The 24,078-nt window shown below is 41.9% G+C and overlaps 1 protein-coding gene and 1 non-coding gene across 2 annotated transcripts in view; one reads left to right on the plus strand and one right to left on the minus strand.

Annotated features, from left to right (window-relative positions):
• SLC16A2 (solute carrier family 16 member 2) overlaps positions 1–24,078 on the minus strand; it is a 136,619-nt gene that overhangs the window by 85,481 nt on the left and 27,060 nt on the right. The window lies entirely within an intron of this gene.
• TRNAC-GCA lies at positions 10,636–10,708 on the plus strand. The gene has a single exon. It is a non-coding gene; the product is annotated as a tRNA-Cys (tRNA).

Consider the following 24,078-nt stretch of genomic DNA (forward strand, 5'->3'; position numbering starts at 1 on the left):
GGAACCCTGGGGCGTTGGATGGAGTCTGTATCCTTCTTCTTAGGTTTCCCCCAATGGCGTTGCCTGCTGGGTTTGCAGTTCTCCTGGTTCCCTTCTCATTTCTCCTTGGAGGTGGTATTGACCAGCCCTCTCCCACCAGATAAGGACATCATGTTCTTCCTGATCTAGGAGAGCAAAGCAATCCTCATTCCCTGGGGTCTGGGAGGGCCGGAGAGGGAAGTTCTAATGTTTGTAAGCAGATCAGTCAGTCTCCTGGGCAGCCCCAGGGGCTCCTCTTCCAGATAGCCTCCACCACCTCCTGTTTAGTCCCCTCCTCATCATCCCCCTCCCCTACAGCCTCTAGACTGCTTTGTTCATTGCCCAGAAACTTGCAGTTAGCCAAGAACAATGCATCCCACCTCCCTGGAATTGTCACTCCAGCATGGGGGTTGGCTGAGGAAGAAAAGTGTACTGTGCTCCTCACTAGGCCTCTCTCCAACTCTCTCCAGCCCTTTCCTGCCTGCCAGTGGGGACTGTTCTGGTGCACAAACACTGTCTCCAACCTACAGGATGGGCTGAGCACCACCCCCAGCCTCCCTGGAAGCCTAGCATAGCAAAAAATACTTAAATAGCTGGTTTGAGTGGCCTCAAGGCCCAGGGGAAGAATCTGAAGGGTAAGCAAGGGCAGCAAGAACCTGGAGGGCTGCAGTTGCTGATGAGTCAGTGCTTTCTAAAGGGTTCTGTTCCTGCCTTTCTCTGTAGTAATTCATTCTCAGGAACACATGCAGAGATTCCAGAGTCCAGGGCAAAGTTTTTGTGCTTGGATTCCCCATTGCAGGCTGCCCCTTCTCACACTGTGACAAAATCTTCTCAAGTCACACTCTCCTGGACTGAGAGTTATTCTTGGTTTTAAAATAGTCCCATGAGGCCATTTTAAATTTTGTTAAGGAAATATAAACGTAAATAAAATAAGAATGAAATAAAAGTATGGCAGTTTCCTTGGGGATTCCTAGAAGGAAGACATGAGATAGATCTCATATTCCATTCTAGTAATAGTTCTATTAACAGATGCACACCATGTGATCTCTCTCGGAACCCCTTTCCTGAAACAACAGCTGTTGGCTGGCCATGGGCCAGCCCAACCCTGAAGGCCAGGTTCCTCTATGTTGCCATATTCTCTGGCTCAGTAACAGAGCAATAGGTCTGAAACTGATTATTTTAGGATTGTGTCCCCTCTCCCACTTATGGACTTCTAGTCTCTCCTAACTGAAGACCCTAGCCTTTGTCTAGGCCAGTGCCTTTAAAAAGAAATTAATTCTGTCCTTTTTTGGTATTATTATTAGTTTGCTTTAGTAAACACATAATATTTACAAAAGTTTTGGCTCTCATTCCCAGCCCACCCCAGACAACTTCCTTTATGAAAAGTTTTAATTTTTTAATTAAAATTCTTCCTACATGGATGGGTTTTCAGAAACCCATTCCTCATACTTGGGGAAGTGCTACTGTAGGGTCAACAATGTATAATAACATCAAAAGGATGTAAAATATCAACAACAACATTAACTGCCAAAAATAGCATTGAGGACAAAAGAAAAACACAAATGCAACATTTGCCAAGTCAGTTTCTGCTAAACACATTTTGAACATGGAAGTCATCAGTTAAAATGTACTTGTAAATGACTTATACATACATATTCATAACAGCTTTATTTGTAATAGTCTGAAACTAGAAATAACCTAAACATATGTCAACAAGTGATGTGTTATACCCATACAGTAGAATGCTACTTAGCAATAAAAAGGAACAAAATTTTGATATATACATTATTTTGAATCTCAAAATAATTACCCTTAGTGAAAGAATTTCTAAGACAAAAGAGCACATACTGTATGCGTCCATTTATACAAAATTCTAAAAACTGCCAACTAATCTACAGTGACAGACAGATCAGTGGTTGCCTGGGGATGGTGATGGAAGGAAAGATGTACTGCACAAGGGCATGAAGAAACTTTTGGGAGTGATATGTTCATTATCTAGACTATTGCAATGAATTCATGGGTACATTTATTGGCCAAAATTTACCAAATTATAAACTTTAAACGTATACAGTTTATTGTACATCAATTATAGCTTCATAGCCTATTAAAAAGTAATTAGATACAGAGCACAGAGTCAGACAGGACTGAAGCGACTTAGTAGTAGTAGTAGTAGATACAGAGCAAAAAAGTTTATTGTAGCAGATGCTGCTGGGCTCACTCAATATCCATTTTAATTCTCTATTTATGTCACTACTACAAAAGCTACAAAAGCTAATTGCTTACGTTTCCAGACTCCAAGCTAAAAGTTATAGTTAAAAATCTTTCTAAATCCATGGAATCTCTTTTAGTTTCCAATTGCAATTTTACACTGAAGCACATTGTATAAATCATATAAAAGCAGGGCTGCATTAGTGTGATGGGGGTCTTGTCAGGATACTGGAAACTCCACTCAATCTTTTCTCATTTACTTTTTCCTCATCCATATTGTCCCTCTGCTGTAGTCCCTGAAGGGTTCTGAATAATCTCTGGAGTTATATAGATCTCGTCTTTCTCAGGCTAGCTACTGTCTCACTATCTGTCCTAAAAGATGATGGAGCCTAGTCTCTTCATTTGATAGATAGGGAAATTGAGCCATGAAGAGGTGAAGGGACCTGCACATGGTCTCACAAGACAGAAGCAGACACTGGTGGCCCAAATGTTTTGGGAGTCCCAAGACAGATCTCTGTGTTGAGCCTGTGGGTGGTATTTCTGAAGGGCTTTTATTTTGATGGGATTTTCTTTTAGTTTCTTTACAGGTGTCTTGAACTCCTAATGAGTTCCTGCTCCCCTAGTCCTAAGCACAGCTACTTTTCTGTCCCCTGCTCAGTCCTATAAAACCTTCCCCCTCCTTTCTGCATGGATATGCAGCAGGTTTAACAGCAAAGTTGTGACATGCTCAGACAAGAACACTAAACTGGAATCAAAAACTCTGGGTGAAACACTAGCAGTCAGAAGTCTCCCCAGGAAACTTGTACCTCAGTACAAGTGCCACTTTAAATGAAGAGAACCTCAAGCCTCAAAGTAGCCATGGAACCAGAAAACACAAACAACCTTGATTCCCAGTTGTTCTCTGGATGCCTGTAAGGGGCTCCACCCAAACTCAGAGGGGCAGTTCCATACTCCCCAGTATTCAAAGATACTGGGTTAACAGAGGTGGGGTTTCCACCGTTAAGGAGAAGAAGAGACAGAAAGAGGGAGTCCAGGGGGAACAGCAGCTATGAAAGCAGCTGGCATGGCCTAGGCTGAAGGGCTCATGAAGACACACTCCACTGAGGGTAGTGGAGAGTGAAGGCCACTGCAGGGCACAGGCTTAGATTTAGAGAAATCAGGAGCTTGGAGCAAAGCACCTGGCCTCTCCATATGGGGCTGGAGATGGGATTAAGGCTGAATCTCTCCTAGGAGGAGTTGGAAGTGATTAAGTTTTGAATTTCTGGGGTGGTTTCCGGCAACATAAAGCTAAGAGCTAGAATGTTTTTCAACTTTGTAATTTCTTTAATTTGGTAATGATACCAGAGCTGCAGATCCTCTGTTCCATATATCTGTATGTCATTTAGTGGTAGATCCAACCCAGGCCAAGGAGCAAGGTAAAGAAGATTGTAGCTACAAAAAGAGCCTTCTTGCAAAAGTAGGTCACCATGTGTGTTGCCTAGCACTGTGTGTGAGGGAACCGCCAAGCAAAGCTGGAAACAAGCTGCATGGAGGGGATGTCTCTTCCCACCCTACCCCACCCTTCTCACACATACACTGCACACACTCATTTTCCAACACATTGCTGTCCTTTAGAAGAACTTGAACACCATGATTTGGATAAGAAAAGACTGAGAAAAGAGAGAAAAAGTGGTAGTCACAAAAAATAAGAGCTGAGGCCCAGGAAGGGAAGGTCATAGAGAGAGTAAGGATTTGTTCAAGGTGACATGGTTTGTTAGTGGCAAATTTGGAGATAGACTTCCCTGACTCCCAATCCAAAAAGGAGATCAAGATGGAATGAATGTTTCTTAGGAAATACAATAGCTAGACTAAAGAAAGAGCTTCCTATGAAATCTTGCCATTTGTGACAAGATGGATGGACCTTGACGGCATTATACTAAGTAAAGTAAGTCAGAGGGGAAAAGATAAATACTATATGATCTCACTTGTATATAGAGTCTAAAAATAAAACAAAAAGCCAACCAAACAAAAAACCCCAGAGCTTGTGGATATAGAGAACAGATTGGTGGTTACCTGAAGTAGGGGGTTGAGGTGGAGGAAGAGGGTCAAAAGGTATACATTTCCAATTAAAAATGAATAAATCTTGGGGATGTAATGAACAGCATGGTGACAATAGTTAATAATACTGTATTGCAAACTAATGCAACATTGTAAAGCAATTCAGTTCAGTTCAGTCACTCAGTCGTGTCCGACTCTGCGACCCCATGAACTGCAGCATGCCAGGCCTCCCTGTCCATCATCAACTCCCGGAGTCCACCCAAACCCATGTCCATTGAGTCAGTGATGCCATCCAGCCATCTCATCCTCTGTCGTCCCCTTCTCCTCCTGTCCTCAATCTTTTGCAGCATCAGGGTCTTTTCCAATGAGTCAACTCTTCGAATCAGGTGGCCAAAGTATTGGAGTTTCAGCTTCAACATCACTCCTTCCAATGAACATCCAGGACTGATCTCCTTTAGGATGGACTGGTTGGATTTCCTTGCAGTCCAAGGGACTCTCAAGAGTCTTCTCCAACACCACAGTTCAAAAGCATCAGCTCTTCAACACTCAGCTTTCTTTATAGTCCAACTCTCACATCCATACATGACCACTGGAAAAACCACAGTCTTGACTAGATGGACCTTTGTTGGCAAAGTAATGTCTCTGCTTTTGAATATGCTGTCTAGGTTGGTCATAACTTTCCTTCCAAGGAGTAAGCGTCTTTTAATTTCATGGCTGCAATCACCATCTGCAGTGATTTTGGAGCCCAGAAAAATAAAGTCAGCCACTGTTTCCCCATCTATTTGCCATGAAGTGATGGGACCGGAGGCCATGATCTTAGTTTTCTGAATGTTGAGCTTTAAGCCAACTTTTGCACTTTCCTCTTTCACTCTCATCCAGAGGCTTTTTAGTTCCTCTTCACTTTCTGCCTTAAGGGTGGTGTCATCTGCATATCTGAGGTTATTGACATTTCTCCCGGCAATCTTGATTCCAGCTTGTGCTTCCTCCAGCCCAGTGTTTCTCATGATGTACTCTGCATATAAGTTAAATAAGCAGGGTGACAATATACAGCCTTGATGTACTCTTTTCCTATTTGGAACCAGTCTGTTGTTCCATGTCCAGTTCTAACTGTTGCTACCTGACCTGCATACAGATTTCTCAAGAGGCAGGTCAGGTGGTCTGGTATTCCCATCTCTTTAAGAATTTTCCACAGTTTATTGTAATTGTAAAGCAATTATATTGCAATAAAAATACTATATTGCATACTTAAAAGTAGGAGAGTGGAATTTGAAATTTCTCATAATAATAAAAATTTTATAACATTTGGTGATGGATGTTAACTGGACTTATTGTGGTGATCATTTTGTAATATATATAAATATTGAATCATTAGTACACCTGTACATCATTATAGTACTACTATAATGTTTTATCAATTATACCTCAATAAAAAAGATGTTCCTCCATAAGAAGTCATATAAGATACTGAGTTAGGAAACCTGAAAAAACATATCTTATTCATATAAGATACTGATTTGGAGTGAATCAAGACAACACAAAGTTTCTCTAAACTCTGGGATTCTTCCTCAAAGTTTAGAAAAGTGCTGACTATTTTTTCACGGTGTCCCATGTCTTCTCACCACAAAGGACCCTGGCTAAAGATCCAAACTCCAGGTCAAATCATTTGATTTCACATTGCCCAGAACCTGTATTATTCTGGAGTTCCAAGGATCAGACAATAAAATAGGATTAAATGTTCAAGGATTTACTGAGGGAAATGAGAGCATGGCCTTTCACTTTTCACTTCCATGCACTGGAGAAGGAAATGGCAACCCACTCCAGTGTTCTTGCCTGGAGAATCCCAGGGATGGGGGAGCCTGGTGGGCTTCCGTCTATGGGGTCACACAGAGTCGGACATGACTGACATGACTTAGCAGCAGCAGCAGCATGAGAGCATGGAGAAGGGGGACTGGGAAGGTTAAGAGAGCCATGAGAATGTAATCTAAGTCTGACCCTGAACAAAAGGGAGAGGTAGAGAAGTTTGGGTAGAGGTGTCCCAGTCTGCTCTACAGTCTAAGGGAGGTTTGAAAAAGCCATCAGGGATTTATGTGACTGATGTCAGTAGGCAGAGGAGTTCTGTGTTTCTCATGAATGGGTCTACCTTAGTATCTGTGCCATGTAGTGGGCACCTTAGCACAAATGCTGGGGTGGGTTTCAGAGCACAGCAGTCCTTGGTCACTTAAGCTCCTTGTTGTCAGAGGTCATCAAGGTACATTTTCTCGAGTACCAAAGAACTCTATCTTTATCTTCAGCAGAATATACCCCTTCTTTGCCCAGATACATATGATTTCCCCATATCCATAGGGCAACTGGAACCTTGAGTCTCTAGAGAGAAAGAACAGAAGAGGATCAGGGACCAGAGAGCCTCTCCCTGGAACAATGAAGTCAGACCACCTTGAGCCATGGGTTCTTTTCTTCCATGGACCTGCCCTCTGTCGTGCCCATGCTAGTTGTCGATCAAAGCCATTCAGTTTTAGCAGCCCTTCCAAGTACCCTGAATGTACAGACTGTTTTTTGTTCCAGTGAAGTGAAAGTGAAGTCACTCAGTCGTGTCCAACTCTTTGGGACCCCATGGACTGTAGCGTACCAGGCTCCTCGGTCCATGGGATTTTCCAGGCAAGAGTACTGGAGTGGGTTGCCATTTCCTTCTCCAGGAGATCTTCCCAACCCAGGGATCGAACCCGGGTCTCCCGCATTGTAGGCAGATGCTTTCCCGTCTGAGCTACCAGGGAAGCCAAGCACACTCTTGTACTTTCTTTCTCCAGCTTCTTAATCACCTGAGCCTGGAGAACACAAAGCAAACAAAGAATGGCCAAGGAGGTGGGGTGAAAGTTGGAGAGAATGCCACAAACAACTGTTTTCTTCCAACAGTGGGTGTTACTATAGGGATCAAGCCAACATTTTGCTGACTGCCCCCAACCCCCGCCCAATAAATCTAACCTCTATTAGTCTATACATCTGTACTAACAGTTAGTATACCCGCTTAGTGAATGAGAAAACTGAGGATACATGTAAGCCACTTGCATACAGTCACACAATTCTAAGTGGCAGAGACCCTAAACTTATAATGGACCAAAACCTTGGTGGGTGGGGACCCAAATTTTGTCCTTCAGTGACTTTTCCCTCTTTCAGAACCACTGAAGGCCACCACTAATCTGCATTTTCTTTCTGGTAAGTGCCATGCCTTCAACTCAGCTCTAGCCACTGGGATAGCTACTGCCTCAGACTACCTTTCAGCTTCTAGACTTGATAGGAGGCAGGAAACGTCCTGGATTAAGATCAGGGTCAGAGCTCAGTTATAGGTAGAGACCGAAGTCGAGGTTTGGAACTGGCTTGAGGGGATCCAGGCAGGACTTTGGTGAGACAGGGATTGGAGCTTAGCTGGGCTTTCCAGGCACCCTAGTCTACCCACCACTTACTGGCATGAACAGAATAAACTATTCCCCTACAACAATGCAACTTCCCTGGTGGCTCAGATGGTAAATGTATCTGCCTACAATGCGAGAGACCCAGGTTCAATACCTGGGTTGGGAAGATCCCCTGGAGAAGGAAATGGCAATCCACTCCAGTACTCTTGCCTGGAAAATCCCATGGATGGAGAAGCCTGGTATGCTACAGTCCATGGGGTCCCAAAGAGTTGGACATGACTGAGCAACTTCACTTTCACTACAACACTAGTCCAAAGGGATTTCTTTATTGTGCTAGCTTTGATTTTACATTTTAAAAGCCCACAGAATACCAGCCCAGGAGATTTAACAAGCACATTCTTGGGCACTGAGTCATTGGTGGTAGGAGGTAGAGGAAGAAGCAGAAATCTGACCAAGTCTTTTGTTGTAGTCAAAGACTACAGATAGCAAACTGTCTATGTTGCCAAACAATTATTGATATTCCCTTCCAGCCTGATTATTTAAAGATAGGTATATAGAGTATGTTGAAGAGGATGTTCTTTTTATTCAGTATCACTAATGTTTCATTTTACTAGTAGAATAGTTCAATAAATTTTACTTTTCTGAAGAAAGGAAAGACTACTTGGTGATATGGGAAAACATATATATATCTCTATCCCTCATTCCTGGGTAGGTTAAGCTTACACACAACTATGGGCCCAGAGCCAGCAAGAGAACAAGCAGAAATGAACAGACATCAGAATTCCCAGTGCCCAGTGTCTCTCTTCTCCGTCCTCTGTGCTAATTCTCCCTAAAGTTCTGGAGGCTCTGTGTGAGAACTGCAAGTAGATAAGGTAGAAGCTGAAGGATGTTCTAGATAGCATGAGTCCTTTGGAGGGAGCCAGAGAAGAAACGTTCCTTATATAAGAGAGTTCCAAGAAAAGTCAGAAACTGGTCCAAATTGTTTGTGGGCTTCTCATTGGAGGTAGGCAGTCTCTTCATAAGCATTCGTGATAGGTAAAGAAAGAATAAGAAGGCTAGAAGTAAAAGACTTCTGATCTAGCATGAGGGGAAAGGTGATGACAAGGGGGTCAGTGGGGCTTAGGACAGTATCAGTGATTCTGAATCTCAGACTTTTAGACTCCTAGGCTCTCTATATTTCAGGGTTCAGGGTCTTACTGAGGTGCAGGGTGACCCAGAGTCAATGGAGCAGAGGCTGGGAAGCCTGATTTGCTGGGAGTCTGTCCTTCAAGCCTCACAGATATAAGGTTTGCTTTCTGTAGAGCAAGTTTTGTTTTTTTTTTTTAATTTTGACTGCACATTAGAATCACCTAGAGAACTTTTAAAAATGTTGCCCCTCCACCCCCACTCAGAGATATTGATTCAGTTGGTCTGGGATAGGGCAAGCCCATCAGCATTTTTTGGAAGACCCCCAAGGGTTTCCCTGGTGGCTCGGATGGTAAAGAATCTGCCTGCAGTGCAGGAGACCTGGGTTCAATTCCTGGGTTGGGAAGATTCCCTGGAGGAGGAAATGGCCACCCACTCCAGTATTCTTGCCTGGAGAATCCCATGGACAGAGGAGCCTGGCAGACTACAGTCCATGGGGTCACAAAGAGTCAGACACAACTGAGCAACTAAGCACAAGGGATTTTGATAGGCAACTTGGATTGAGAACCATTGCTCTGGAAGAAGTCCATAGTCTCAGTATGATGCCAGCTTAGGTAACAGGTCGAGTGACTTGGAGTTGGTAGAGACAGAAAGGGAAGAAGTAGCAAGAGATGGATGCTGTATAAAGCACACACTGGCCTATATGAGCCAGGAGACCTAGGTTGAGGACTTGTTTCTGCCACTGGTTTACTGTATGACCTTGGTCAAGTTCCTGTCTCTTTCTGTGCCCTTATATCTCCACCAGTAAAACAAAGGAGTTGGATTTCATGGCCTCTAAGTGTTCTTCCAACTTCTTCAACATTCTAGGAATTTACCAGGCAGGAGAAGGGAGTGGGAGATGCTTTGCTGCTGCTGTGTACTCAAGGCTTGACCTGTAGGGGATGCAAAAGAGCACTGCTAACCCAGCCTATGGGGAAAGGTTGGTCTCAGGGACCTGCCTATCTAGAGCTCAAATTGAAAGGAATCGAAACTATTTTCCTTAATCGTGAGCCCACTAGGTAGAGGCAGTGACTAAGTGCAGGCTCCTTTGATAGCATCACATACATATTTATTAACAGTATTTGCAGCAATAGTAGTAGTAGTGATAATGATCTTAATTTGATATCTACATTTCCATCTCATGACAGCACAAGTGTATCTACAGTAGCATCCTAAAGAGCTTAAACCACTTCAACTGCATTTTCTTCTTCATTCTTATTATCTCCTCACTGGGAAGATGAAGGCCCAGGGAACTGATGTAGAAGTAAGTGTATGTAGTAATTCCTATTTCAAGTCGCTGTTTTCCAAGCTCAAATGTGGCCAAGACTCTCAGCCCACACACTGGATGCTGAGAATGGCTTGCTGCCCAGTTGGGAAAGGAGTAAAGTGTCTTCTTCCACCTCCAATTCAACTTATAACTTCTCTTCTCTGTACCTCCTTTCCCAGCCAGTAGGGCACTACTAGACTCCTGGCAGTTTATTCATCCATTTCCTGCCTCTCCCCTGTAGCCCTACTCATGAACTACAACTACAGAACACAATCCATTCAATAACAATTTCACCATGCAACAATCACAACTCAGAAGTAAGTCAATTACTTAGACTGGAAGCTTCCTGTGAAAGAGATCTTGCTTTCTTTCTCCTCAGTCCCTTACAGCTTAACACAGAACTGAGCAGTCACTGCATACCTTTCACAAGAGGCCAGTTGGCTCATCTGATAAAGTTGCCAGGGCTAATCAATCAAGGATTGTAAAAGCTCAGTGCAATAGCCAGATATTCATGGATTTTGTGAGTATATATTTTCCTTGATGGCTCAGATGGTAAAGCGTCTGCCTGCAATGCAGGAGACCCAGGTTCGATCCCTGGGTCGGGAAGGTCCCTTGGTGAAGGAAAGGGGAACCCACTCCAGTACTCTTTCCTGAAAAATTCCCTGGACTGAGGAGCCTGGTATGCTACAGCCCATGGGGTTGCAAAGAGTCAGACACGACTGAGTGAATTCACTTCATTTTGGAATACAGATCCAAAGCCTTGGCTTGCCACTGCAGGCTCTTCTTGTCCCTCTTTCACATAGTACACTCCTACAGCACACAGTATACTCCTACCTGTGCCATAGAACTACTCCTGCTTGCTCCTCACATGGCTTTCATGCCCTGGTGCCTTCTCTTCAGGTTCATTCTCCCTTGACTCAGGTCCTCTATACCAGCAGTAGAATGTAGGAGGAGCAACACTCCACCTCCTTCACCACCCCTCACCTTACCTGGGTCCACTCTGCCTGGAATGGTCTTACTCTTATCAAGGTTAGTACTACCCATTCCTTCTTCATTGCTTCCTCCTCATCATCACAATTCTTCCCTATTCTCCCAGCCAGAAGAGCTTCTAAATTCCCAGAGGCCCTTTGCTCCTCTCTCTCATGGCCCTTAGCATTTTCTATTTTACTTTATAATTAACCCTTCAATAATACTAAGATAGCTCACTTGTTGCGTGACCTTTCAAGTCACTTAACCTCTCAAGCTTTAGTTACTCATCTGTAAAATGGAGATAACAATCTTTGCTCTAACCACCTCCCAGATTAAATGAGATATAATACATGAAATATATAGTACATAATCATAATGATAGATAATGTTTATTACCTATCATTATATGTGCAAGGCACTATTCAAAGTACTTCATATATATATCAATTCACTTAAACCAAGCAACCCTATGTAAAACTTATAATTATTATCCTGATTTTGAGGAAACTGAGACACATAGAGAGATAAAGTAATCTGCACAAGGACACACAATTAGTCAATTGTAGAACTAGATTTGAATCTAGGCAGTCTAGCTTTTGAGTGCTCACGTATGACTTAGTAATACAACTCCAATGCAGGCAACAAGATATTAATTTATATATATACACACAGATGCATACATACATATATATTCTTATGAATTTTAATGTTAAGTGTGATGTAATAGGAAAAGAAATAGAAATATAGAAATTCAGAGAATAGATTGATATGATTTAAACCTGTTGAATAAAGCATCATGGAATATATAGTGAATTAAGCTATGTCATGAAAGATGAATTAGAGCAAGAAGCATATCATAAGATTAGTGTTTAGTGTAGTCAAAAGCCCAGAGGCAGAAGTATGTCTGGAGTACAGGGATGAAAACAGTGAGGACATCAAGTTGGCTGGAGTTGAGGCATAATGGAAGCCAGACAGTGAAAGGATAGATGAACAGTAAAAGAAATGGCCTATAAAAAAATAAACACGACCTGCTGAACAAGAGCTACGTAGGGTTTAGATGTAGCTCTCTCTGGGCCAATGAAATCAAATTTACATATGCATGAGGATGGTCAAGGATGAGATATGTAAGCAGATTCAAAAAAAGGTGAGTCAAAGTGAAAGGTATACTGCAACAAAGATAAATGACGGTTAATCTACTTGGAATAAAAAGAAACCTGCACAGTTATAGAATGAAGGAGCTATGGCTTAATAGAGACCTATGAGAGATAGTTAGGAGTTTTAGACAATGACAAGTTTAACAGGTATCAAAGTTGTGATGTTCCATCTTATTGGAAATCTTGAGCTGAGTTGTCCAAAATGTACTGATCAGAACAAAGGAGGAGATAGTTGTTCTTTCTTCTGCTCTGAGCAGACTACCACTTGGAGGGATGTTGGGGTTCCAGGGCCCCACACACAAAGAGCAAAGAGTGTCTAGAGGAGAGTAGACTGACGACGATTGAAATTATATGAGCATCAGTGAAAGAAGACCTGTGTATATTTGTATATCTATGTGTATTTATATGTACAAAATATATGTATTACACATACCTATATATGTATATGCCACATTTGTGTCATGATGCAAAACATATATATAACTAATCTATATTTTAAATATACATTTGCTATTTACATATACCTTAAACAAATTTCACAAAACAGCAATTATTCCTACTCTATGTGACAAACTAACATTTTCTAATGTATTGTATTATTTTTTAATGCAGAATGTTACCTACTAAATTAATTTCATGACCCACTAATGGGGTATAACACACTTTGAAAAACAGTGTACTAGATAAATCTAGAGGGTCCCACATGCTATAGGCCCCTACCCTTCTGTGTTGCTCATTTCTTGCCTCCTAATCCAAAATGGTACCTGAATTATGGGCATGTCACTGCTTTTCTTTTCTAGAGTAGCAGCTATAAGACTGCCTGCATTAGGACAAAAGAGGTTTGCCCCTCTCCAGGCTAGTTCTCAAATCCACTCCATTGAGAGCAGGGTGGTAATGCTTCAGGAAAAAGAGCTGACTGGCAGTTAGAAATGTAGTGGAAACTGGGTGGCCCAGCCTCAATGCATGTCCAGTTGGGGTGGGAGTGCCTAGGGGGCTTACCAATTCCATTCTGGTCATTTTACCGTGATCCGAGGGGGTTCCAGGACCAATCTGCTGCTAGTCATTTAGCTCAAACTGTGCTCAAACAGTAGACAAAGGCATTGACTTTTCCTTTCTTCATATAGAGGGCATCCTTGGACCCTTTTGGTAACTATGGGCTCCTCCAAGCCTTTTAATAATGGTACATCCCTTCTCCTTCTGAGAGAGAATGACATACTTGAATCCAGCTTCATTTCCCCCTATTTATAACACCAGGGAAGCTAAATATACCAAAAGCATTTGATCGGTGTGGCACATTTAAACTGTCACATTCTCCAATGAAACATTTGTCCCATGACAGGTGGAGGACCCCCCAGGGAGATGATATGTCAGTGCAAATAGGTATATCACTATGAGAAATTCCCCCTCATACACATTCACACATTTCCTTTATAATCCCTTTCTGAGCTACTGGGCCCTGAGGATTCAGAGTTTTCCTTGCTTCATAGCTTATCCCCTCATCACTAACCAACAACCTTCCATGTCAATTCATAGCCAAGCCTACCAAGGTCTAGCCATATGACATGGTCATTTCTTCCTTGCCTGGAATAAAACATTGAAAATAACCTCAGAGATATCATTGGTAAACTGCATTTCAAGTCTGAATAATCTCATAAAGTCATAGCATGAACAGCAGAACTGGAACATACCTCAAATATTATGTTGCCTAAATCTGATGTTTGATCATGAAGCCTAACTGTAAATATGAGGGAAAGTGGGAGGTATGAGTGCTCAACTTTTCAATTTATTGATTACACTTTTTAGGCTATATACACACTTTGTCCAATGAATGGTTTTTTTTTTTTTTTGCCTTTCCTTGAAAGCTGCCTCTACCTCCCCTCTGAAACTCACCATATACTCACATACCCACTGCCTAACCCCACTGCCAGCCTTACTTATCACACTCAAAGAATATACACAACCTTCTTGACTTCAGACTATACTACAAAGCTACCATCATCAAGACAGTATGGTACAAGCACAAAAACAGAAATATAGACTAATGGAACAAGATAGAAAGCCCAGAGATGAACCCACACACCTATAGACACCTTATCTTTGACAAAGGAGGCAACAATATACAATGGAGAAAAGACAGCTTCTTCAATAAGCAGTTTGGGAACACTGGACAGCTATATGTATAAGAATGAAATTAGAACACTTCCTAACACCATACATAAAAATAAACTCAAAATGGATTAAAGACCTAAATGTAAGACAAGAAACTATAAAACTTAGAAGAAAACATAGGCAGAACACTCTTTGACATAAATTGCACCAAGATCTTTTATGACCCACCTCCAAGAGTAGCAGAAATAAAAACAAAAATAAACATGTGGGGCATAATTAAATTTAAAAGGTTTTGTACAACAAAGTAAACTAAAAAAAAGGTGAGAAGACAATCCTCATAATGAGAGAAAATAATAGCAAATGAAACAATTGACAAAGGATTAATCTCCAAAATATATAAGCAGCTCATGTAACTCAATACCAGAAAAACAACCCAATAAAAAAGTGGGCAGAAGACCTAAATAGACATTTTCCCAAAGAAGTCATACAGATGCCTAATAAACACATGAAAAGATGCTCAACATCACTCATTATTAGAGAAATGCAAATCAAAACTACAATGAGGTATCACCTCTCACCAGTCAGAATGGCCATCATCAAAATGCCACAGACGATAAATGCTGGAGAGAGTGTAGAGAAAAGGGAACCCTGTTGCACTGTTGGTAGGAATGTAAATTGATATAGCTACTATGGAGAACAGTATTGAGATGCCTTAAAAAACTAGGAATAAAACTACCATATGACCAACAATCCCACTACTGGGCATATACTCTGAGGAAACCATAATTGAAAAAGACCCAAGTATCCCAATGCTCATTGCAGCTCTATTTACAATAGCTAGGAAGGACATGGAAGCAATCTAGATGTCCATCGACAGATAAATGGAAAGAAGCTGTGGTACATATATACAATTGAATATTACTCAGCCCTAAAAAGGAATGCATTTAAGTCAGTTCTAATGTGGTGGATAAAACTGGAGCCTATTATGCAGAGTGAAGTAAGTCAGAAAAACAAATATCATATATTAACATGTATATATGGAATCTAGAAAGATGTTACTGATGAACCTATTTGCTGGCAGCAGTGGAGATGCAGACATAGAGAATGGACTTGTGGACACAGTGGGAGGAGGAGAGGGTGGGACAAATTGAGAGAGTAGCATGGAAACATATATATTACCAAATGTAAAATAGATAGCCAGACAAAATTTGCTTATGATGCAGCAAGCACAAACTGGTGCTCTGTGACAACCTAGAAGGGTGGGATGGGGTGGGAGGTGAGAGAGAGGTTCAAGAGGGAGGTTCATATGTATACCTACGGTTGATTCATGTTGATGTATGGCAGAAACCAACACAATATTGTAAAGTGATTATCCTCCAATTAAAAATAAATAAATATTTTTTAAAAAGGATATGCACAAACCACCTTTTTACTGGTTATATATTTGGAATCAGATTCATACATGTCAGGGATTGGAAAGTTTCTTAAATAAAAAGCGTCTTTAAAACTCAAGTGCTTTACCCACAGAGCCCTATAGAAACCCAATACAGAGGGACAAGAAAAGAAAGTTAACTAAGAGAGATTCTACCTTTTCTGTCTTTTTACTGCTTAATTTCCTTCAATTCCAGACAGGTAAACCTGTATATATTTTACTGCTGAATGAGACTTTCAAAGTCAAGACAAGGATTTGTTCTTTCATGATGAAGACTCCCAAATCTTCAGGAACCTGCCCACCCCAACCACCACTAGAGCCCAGGGGACACCATTTGTACAAAATACTTCCCATGGGCCATCAAAGAAAGGGTAGGAAGGGCAAAAATGGGGGACCTGGAACGTTGTGACTTTCACTCATAGAAGTGAGACCTGATCAGTAATCCCCATTGTCAGGGAGGCAGTGCCTTGTCTGACTTTGGATTGATTCAAAATCCAGAGTTAAATTCTTTTTTTCCACTAACTTGAGTCAAATACTATGTGATAAGTAGATGGAGGTTTCTTTCACTTCTTATGGGTGGGCATTTGGTATTAGAGTTCAGATCACAGAGTCATAACTGACAGAAATGGAAGATTTCTAAGGGACCACTGAATTCAGCATCCAATTCTATAGAGGGAGAGACTTGGACCCAGAGAGAGAAAGGAATATGATCAAAGTTTAAAAAAGAGTTAGTGGTTGATCCAGGTCTTCTGACTCAGCCAGCACGATTTCCTTTGGTTTTTCGGTCTGTTTAGTCTCCATTTGTTCAGTATTATTCATTCAACAAATATTTATTTAGTATCTATTATGTGCCAGTCAGACCTTGTGTTAGGCCCTGAGGCATACAATGGGGCGTCCATAATTTCTCAATAGGAAGGGCACAAGGAAAGCAATTTGGCTGGAAGGAGATGACTAGAGGACTTGTCTTGCTTGCTTATATAACAAGTGCATGAATTTTGCTTAGATTATCAATTTATTAATCATGACTCTGAGAGATGCTAAAGTTTCCCAAGGCAGCCCTTGTTACTGGTGGTAGAGGAAGGGTTGGCCTGTTTCAAGACAAAACCATCCCATTATCCCTAGAGGATTAGGGTGGAGGGTGAGGAGTAGGAGGAGGGAGGGAGGGTCATTGGGAGGAGAAGGGTTAGGCAGAGGAGAAATCCCCAGAGTAAAATTGCCAAACAGAAGAGTTCCCCACAACAGGATGAATCAAGACCTTTCCAGTCAGAGAAACCACAGGCTGCTGGCAGGTGACCTAGTTAGAGGGGTGTGTGGCTAAGGCAGTCAATATGCTAAAAAGCCCCACAGATGCTGCAGACCAGGCAAAAGACAGCCAGGGATCCTGAAAAGCGAAGTTAGCTGTATCCTCAGGCTTTCATATCCAGTGGGAAAATCAATTTTCTGTTGTACCTGGCTGCCTTCAAGAAGCTGAAATATCTGAAATGCAGTGGAGCCAGGCTGCACTGAGATATCGCCCAGCTGAGGCCCACTGAAGGACAGGGACATGTTAAGTAAATTGCTCTGGAAGTTAGATCTTGAACCTGGGGTAATCACACAACTTCTCCAAGAATGAACGGAAGATGTGGGATCAATAGGGCACCATGGAGTCAGGGAATGGTCAACACCCATTAGGTGACCCTACAGCATGGCTCTTAACTTAGCATCATTCAGTCAAAAATGAAAGGTTCCTAGTACTACCTCTTCATTGTGTGGGTGCAGAAACAGACTTAGAGGGGTGAGGGCCTGCTCTCCAGTCACATCAAGTAGTGGTGAGGCTAGAACCCAGGTCTAATGACAGTCAGTGCTCTCTCTACCATACTCCCCTACCTAGCTTGGCACTGAGCTCACTTCAAAGAATAAAAATGCAAACAAGTCAGGCCTGCCTTGCCCTCCACTAGCCATCTTTCCATTCTACTTCCTAGCCTAGTCCTGAAGAAGAGCAGGTCAAAGCTGTGGGCAGCCCTACAGACTTAGGCAGGGTGAAACACAGTGCTGTGAGAGTGATAAGCACAGCTTAAGATGTGGACATGCAGGAACAACTCCCAGGGTTTGCCTCAATGCTGCGTAATTGATGTTTGAGGCATTTTTCAAAGCATGTCATTATCCTTGCACTTAAGGCTGCCGCCAGCGATAGTGTGATGGGAATAAGGCCAAAATTCCCCAAGATATACAGACACTTAGCCCCAGCCTGAGCTTTTGGTAACCTGCTGCCACTAGGCATTCTGCCTCCCTCAGCACAGGAACTGAGCTCTCAGCTCCCACACAGCTCTGGGCAGATCTCTGGCAGTACACACATTTGAAACTTTACAGCTGGCCCTGCTCTTTGAAGAAAGAGAGGTACTGTGGCTCCTACCTCAACCTTTTATCCCTGGAAAAATGAAGGTACAGAGGCTAAGAATATGCAGCAATCTGACAGTCTCTTCAAATATCAAACTCAAGAACTTGGAGGTCTCAGAGATGGATATGACTTTGTCCCATCATCAAAGTATTCATAATTCTGGAGACACAGAAAGATAAGAAATGGCAGAGTGCATGTGGGTGTTGTATGCAAAGAGGGCATGGTAAGAACCAAGGCAGAATGTCTCTGCCCTTATTTTCATGTCTGGCCACTTTGCTGCAGGCCACTGACCCAAACCCAAAAGATTCAACTAAGCAGTTCCCAAGCCTGGTCTATTATCAGAATCACTTGATGAGATTATTTATAATACAGTACAGACTCTGGGCCCCACTTCAGAAACTGAATCACTAGATTTATCTTGGGCCTCAGAGAAGCTGTATTTTTAACACATTCCTAGATGATTTTGATGATCAACCAGGGCTAGGAACCACTGGACTAGATGACTGCTGTGGACCTTCCAGACCTGACTATCTATGAATCTAAGTCAAATTTGGACCAAGTACTTTATCATGATTATCAATGTTACTATCCAAAAAGCCTTTATCATGCAATTACCTTCACATAACTCAGATCTAGGCATTTCACATAGGGAGTTTGTGGGCGTCTCTGAGGACTCAAAAAGATTGAAATTGATCACGTATTCAGACCCAAAGGACATAACTATGGTCTCTTGAACACTGAAACTTTTATTTGAATAACTAAGTCAATAACTTAAGAACCTTATTTAGGAAGAAAAGGGCAAAAGCTTATTGAGGGGTGGCAAAGGGAGAGGTATTCAATTACATGTTGGGGCAGGACCGGGTGGGGAGGAATGTATTCTCTGTTGCAGTTAGGTAACTCTGTCATTCTGTCATCCTCATCTTCATCCAAGCCCTAGGCCAAAATCTGAACTTCTGACACTAAGAAAATAGATAGAGACCTTCATCTCTCTGGCATGACTGGAGGCAGGAAGCTGAATCCAAGGCATTATGTAGAACTGTCTCTGTAACAATGTCTTAGAATTCTCTTTTTGCTCCAAGTTTACCTCACCAGTAATTTGGTCTTTGTATGAGAGGTAGGCAAGCTTAAAATACCAATCCTTAAATAATCACATGGGCTTCCCAGGTGGCACTAGTGGTAAAGAACCCACCTGCCAATGCAGGAGAAGTAAGAGATGCGGGTTTGATCCCTGGGTTGGGAAGATGCCCTGGAAGAGGGCATGGTAACCCATTCTAGTATTCTTACCTGGAGAATCCCACAGATAGAGGAGCCTGGTAGGCTATGGTCCATAGGGTTGCAAAGAATAGGACATGACTGAAGGAACTTAGCATACAGGATAATTATGTCAGAATCCACTTGAAGCTGGGATGCAATCTACTTGTTCCATCAAAAGGTGTCACTGAGCAGACAAGAAAGAAGCCCCCCACCAACCGGATATTCTCATAAAGGGGAAAGAAAGCAGGGAATTGACTTAGATTGAGTCTGAAAAATGGGGGTTGGAAGACCAGGCTGCCCAGAGAAGGACAGAGCAGATGTCTGGAAAATTTAGCTTGTCTAGCTGCCCCTGGAATACAGACAAGGCAAACCATCTTTGAGAATTCCAGACTCAGCCAGAGGATGGGTAAGAGTGTAGTTCTCCTCTTGAATTGAGAAACCTGATTTGTCCCAGAGGAAAGAGGCAGAGGGAGGGGTGGAATCTTGGCCTGACAACTAAAATCAGAGTTCATAGATGGGGCAAGGAAATGGGAAAGTCATTTGCCAGGTATCCAAGAGCAAAGTGAAGTTTGGGGGCTTCCTATGAGATTTCTTAGGCAGAGGGGCATTGTCAGTAGTCAAAGGAAAAGCCAAACTCTCAAACCTTGGCTGTTAAGAACAATGATTTGGAAAACAAATACATCCCACCTTTAAAGTAGCCTTGCAAATAAACCCTGAGAAGTTAGCAGTGCATCCTGAAGTAGGGGGCATGAAACATGTCCACATTGCATTAACCTTTCCCCAAACATGCCCATGGTCTCCTACTTGTGTCCTTCATTTTTTTCAATACACATTTATCACACACTTACTATATACAGTGCATTGTGTTATGTGCGGGATGACCATATCATTCTTTATAAATCACTCCACTCAATTATATGTCTGTTCATACTGACATGAAACATGAGACAGTTCTCTACTTCACCTCGACCATCTGATCATAGCACCTAGCGAAATGTGCTATATATATTGTTGCTGTTGTTCAGTCACTCAGTTATGTCCGACTCTTTGCAATCCCATGGACTGCAGCATGCTAGGCTTCCCTGTCCTTCACTGTCTCCTGGAGTTTGCTCAAACTCATGTTACTTGAGTCAATGATGCCATCCAACCATCTCATCCTCTGTCATCCCCTTCTCCTCCTACCCTCAATCTTTCCCATAATCAGGGTTTTTTCCAGTGAGACAGCTCTTTGCATCAGGGGGCCAAAGTATTGGTGCTTCAGCTTCAGCATCAATCCTTCCAATGAATATTCAAGATTGATTTTCTCTAGGATTGATTGGTTTGATCTCTTTGCAATCCAAGGGACTCTCAAGAGTCTTCTCCAACACCACAATTCAAAGCATCAATTCTTCAGTGATCAGCCTTTTTTATGGTCCAGCTCTTACATCCGTATGTGACTACTTGAAAAAACCATGGCTTTGACTAGATGGACCTTTGTCAGCAAAGTGATGTCTATGCTTTTTAATATGTTGTCTAGGTTGGGCATAGCTTTTCTTCCAAGGAGCAAGCATCTTTTAATTTCATGGCTGCAGTCACCATCTGCAGTGATTTTGGAGCCCAGAAAAATAAAGTCTGTCACTGTTTCCATTGTTTTCCCATCTGTTTGTCATAAAGTGATGGAACCAGATGCCATGATCTTCATTTTTTGAATGTTGAGTTTTAAGCCAGATTTTTCACTCTCCTCTTTCACTTTCATCAAGAGGCTGTTTATTTGCCATAACGGTGGTGTCATCTGCAAATCTGAGGTTATTGATATTTCTCCCAGCAATCTTGATTCCAGCTTGTGCTTCATCCAGCCTGGCATTTCGCATGGTGTACTCTGCATATAAGTTAAATAAACAGGATGACAATATACAACCTTGATGTACTCCTTTCCCAATTTTGAAACTGTCTTTTGTTCCATGTCCAGTTCTGTTGCTTCTTGACCTGCATACAGGTTTCGCAGGAGACAAGTAAGGTGGTCTGGTATTCCCATTTCTTTAAGAATTTTCCATGGTTTGTTGTGATCCACACAGTCAAAGCCTTTAGAGTAGTCAATGAAGCAGATGTTTTTCTGGAATTCCCTTGCTTTTTCTATGGTCCAACAGATATTGGCAGTTTGATCTCTGGTTCCTGTGTCTTTTTTGAATCCAGCTTGTACATCTGGAAGTTCTCAGTTCATATACTGTTGAAGCCTGGTTTGAAGGATTTTAAGCATTACCTTGCTAGTATGTGAAATGAGCGCAATTGTGCAGAAGTTTGAACATTCTTTGGCATTGCCCTTGTTTGGGATAGGAATGAAAACTGACCTTTTCCAGTCCAGTCCTCTGGTCACTGTTGAGTTTTCCAAGTGTATGGGCATATTGAGTGCAGCACTTTAACAGCATCATCTTTTAGGATTTGAAATAGCTCAGCTGGAATTCCATCACCTCCACTAGCTTTGTTCATAGTAATGCTTCCAAAGGCCTACTTGACTTAGCTCTCCAAGATGTCTGGCTCTAGGTGAGTGACCACACCATTGTGGTTGTCCAGGCTATTAAGACCATTTTTGTACAGTTCTTCTGTGTATTCTTGCCACCTCTTAATATCTTCTACTTCTGTTAGGTCCATACCGTTTCTGTCCTTTATAGTGCCCATCTTTGCATGAAATAATCCTTTGGTATCTAATTTTTTTGATGAGATCTCTAGTCTTTCCCATTCTACTGTTTTCCTCAATTTCTTTGCATTGTTCACTTAAAAAGGCTTTCTTATCTCTCCTTCCTATTCTTTGGAACTCTGCATTCAGATGGGTATATCTTTCCTTTTCTCCTTTGCCTTTCACTTCTCTTCTCTTTTCAGCTATTTGGAAGGCCTCATCAAACAACTATTTTGCCTTTTTGCATTTCTTTTTCTTGTGGATAATTTTGATCACCACCTCCTGTACAATGTTACGAACCTCCATCCATAGTTCTTCAGGCACTTTATCTATCAGATCTAATCCCTTGAATCTATTTGTCACTTCTACTATATAATCATAAGGGATTTGATTTAGGTCATACCCGAATGGCCTAGTGGTGTATACAGTGAAATAAAATAAGTCTTCCTATAGGAAATCAAGCCAAATAGAGAAGAAGATTAAAAGGTAGTGCACAGTCAGTATCTTTTTGGTGCACTGCTTGACTTTTATTAGGCTTACTGCCTGGTTTTATTTGATTCCTGGAGACTGATGGCTACCTTAATAGCTCATCCAGACTTTTTACCTCTCATATGCTTCCAGATGAACTTCCTGCCCACCTCAATACACACACACACACACACATACACACACACACACACATTCATACACACAACTTAGAACCTACCCCTTATTATGTGCCCTTCACTTCTCTGAGCTTCAGTTTCCTCATCTACAAAAATGGGCTAAAAATATACTGAGACAAGCTGCATCTTTCCAAATAGATTTCTCCCTACTGATTTGCACTGACTTGAGATTGCCACTGCTCTTATGGGTAAGGTGAAAAAGAATTTATGTGCAAAAAAGTCCAGCTAAGTTTGTCCCTGCATTAAGAAAGAGGGCCCTGTGGGAACCTTGTGATTCTCTGCCATAGACATAGAGAGTCTAGGAACAGATGACTACCTAATCTTCAGAGCAAGCATCGGAGGAGAACAGGACATTAGCCAGACTGGGTAACTTTTAATATATATGTATGGCAAAGCAGTTAGGGAACAGAGGGTATTAACAATAGCAGCTCCTCCTATGCAAACAGCACTTTAGAGCTCACTCAATATTTACAGTTTATTCTCTCATCTGATTCTCAAAATAAGCACAAAAAAAATGTCCTAGATATTCCTGCATACTTTTTATTTAAATCTTGAGTCAAACCTTAAAAAAGTTTGTTTTTTCATGTTCTACAGATAATGGAACTGAGGTTCAGGGCAATAAAGTACATCATTCAAAGTCACACAGGGAGATAGTGGTGAAATTTGCAGATAGTAGTAGAACTCACGTTTTCTGATTCCTTTCAGAGTTCTCCTTTCCCGGTAACACATAACAAGGGTGGAGAAGTGGGGCAGGGGTAGGATACAATTCCAGGAAAGCAAGGTAGTATAGAGAAGGAAAGTAGCATCAAGATGAAAGAAGAAGAATGGAAAGGTATCCAGACCACAGCCCTTCCACCCATAGTAACTTCTCAAGCACTGCTCAGGACCCTCCTCTGAGAACTCCTCTACCAAGATGTTGCTTCCACAGGCATCTTGGCTCATCCCATATTCTGGCCACCAGGTACATCTGAGTCATCCCTAATTGGATAAATCAGTATCACCTCCACCAGGTACCAGACCCTGACTAATATCATTCTGTGAGCCAATTGCCTTCTTCTGATCAAGAAAAAGATGGAAAATTCATCATCAGCTTCCAAGAGGAAAAGGTCTGATGGAGCAGGCAGAGAAGGAAATATTCATCTCGGCCTACTAAAGAGATTCAGAATCAAGGTTGATCTCTATCTGGGTTAATATCCAAAATATATAAACAACTTCCACAAATCAACATTAAAAAAATATCATTAAAAGATGGGCAGAAGAGCTGGATAGACATTTTTCTGCTGCTGCTGCTGCTGCTAAGTCACTTCAGTCGTGTCTAACTCTGTGCGACCCCATAGATGGCAGCCCACCAGGTTCCCCCATCC

Source organism: Oryx dammah, unplaced genomic scaffold (genome assembly GCF_014754425.2).
Source record: "Oryx dammah isolate SB20612 unplaced genomic scaffold, SCBI_Odam_1.1 HiC_scaffold_23, whole genome shotgun sequence".
Taxonomy (NCBI): Eukaryota; Metazoa; Chordata; class Mammalia; order Artiodactyla; family Bovidae; genus Oryx; species Oryx dammah.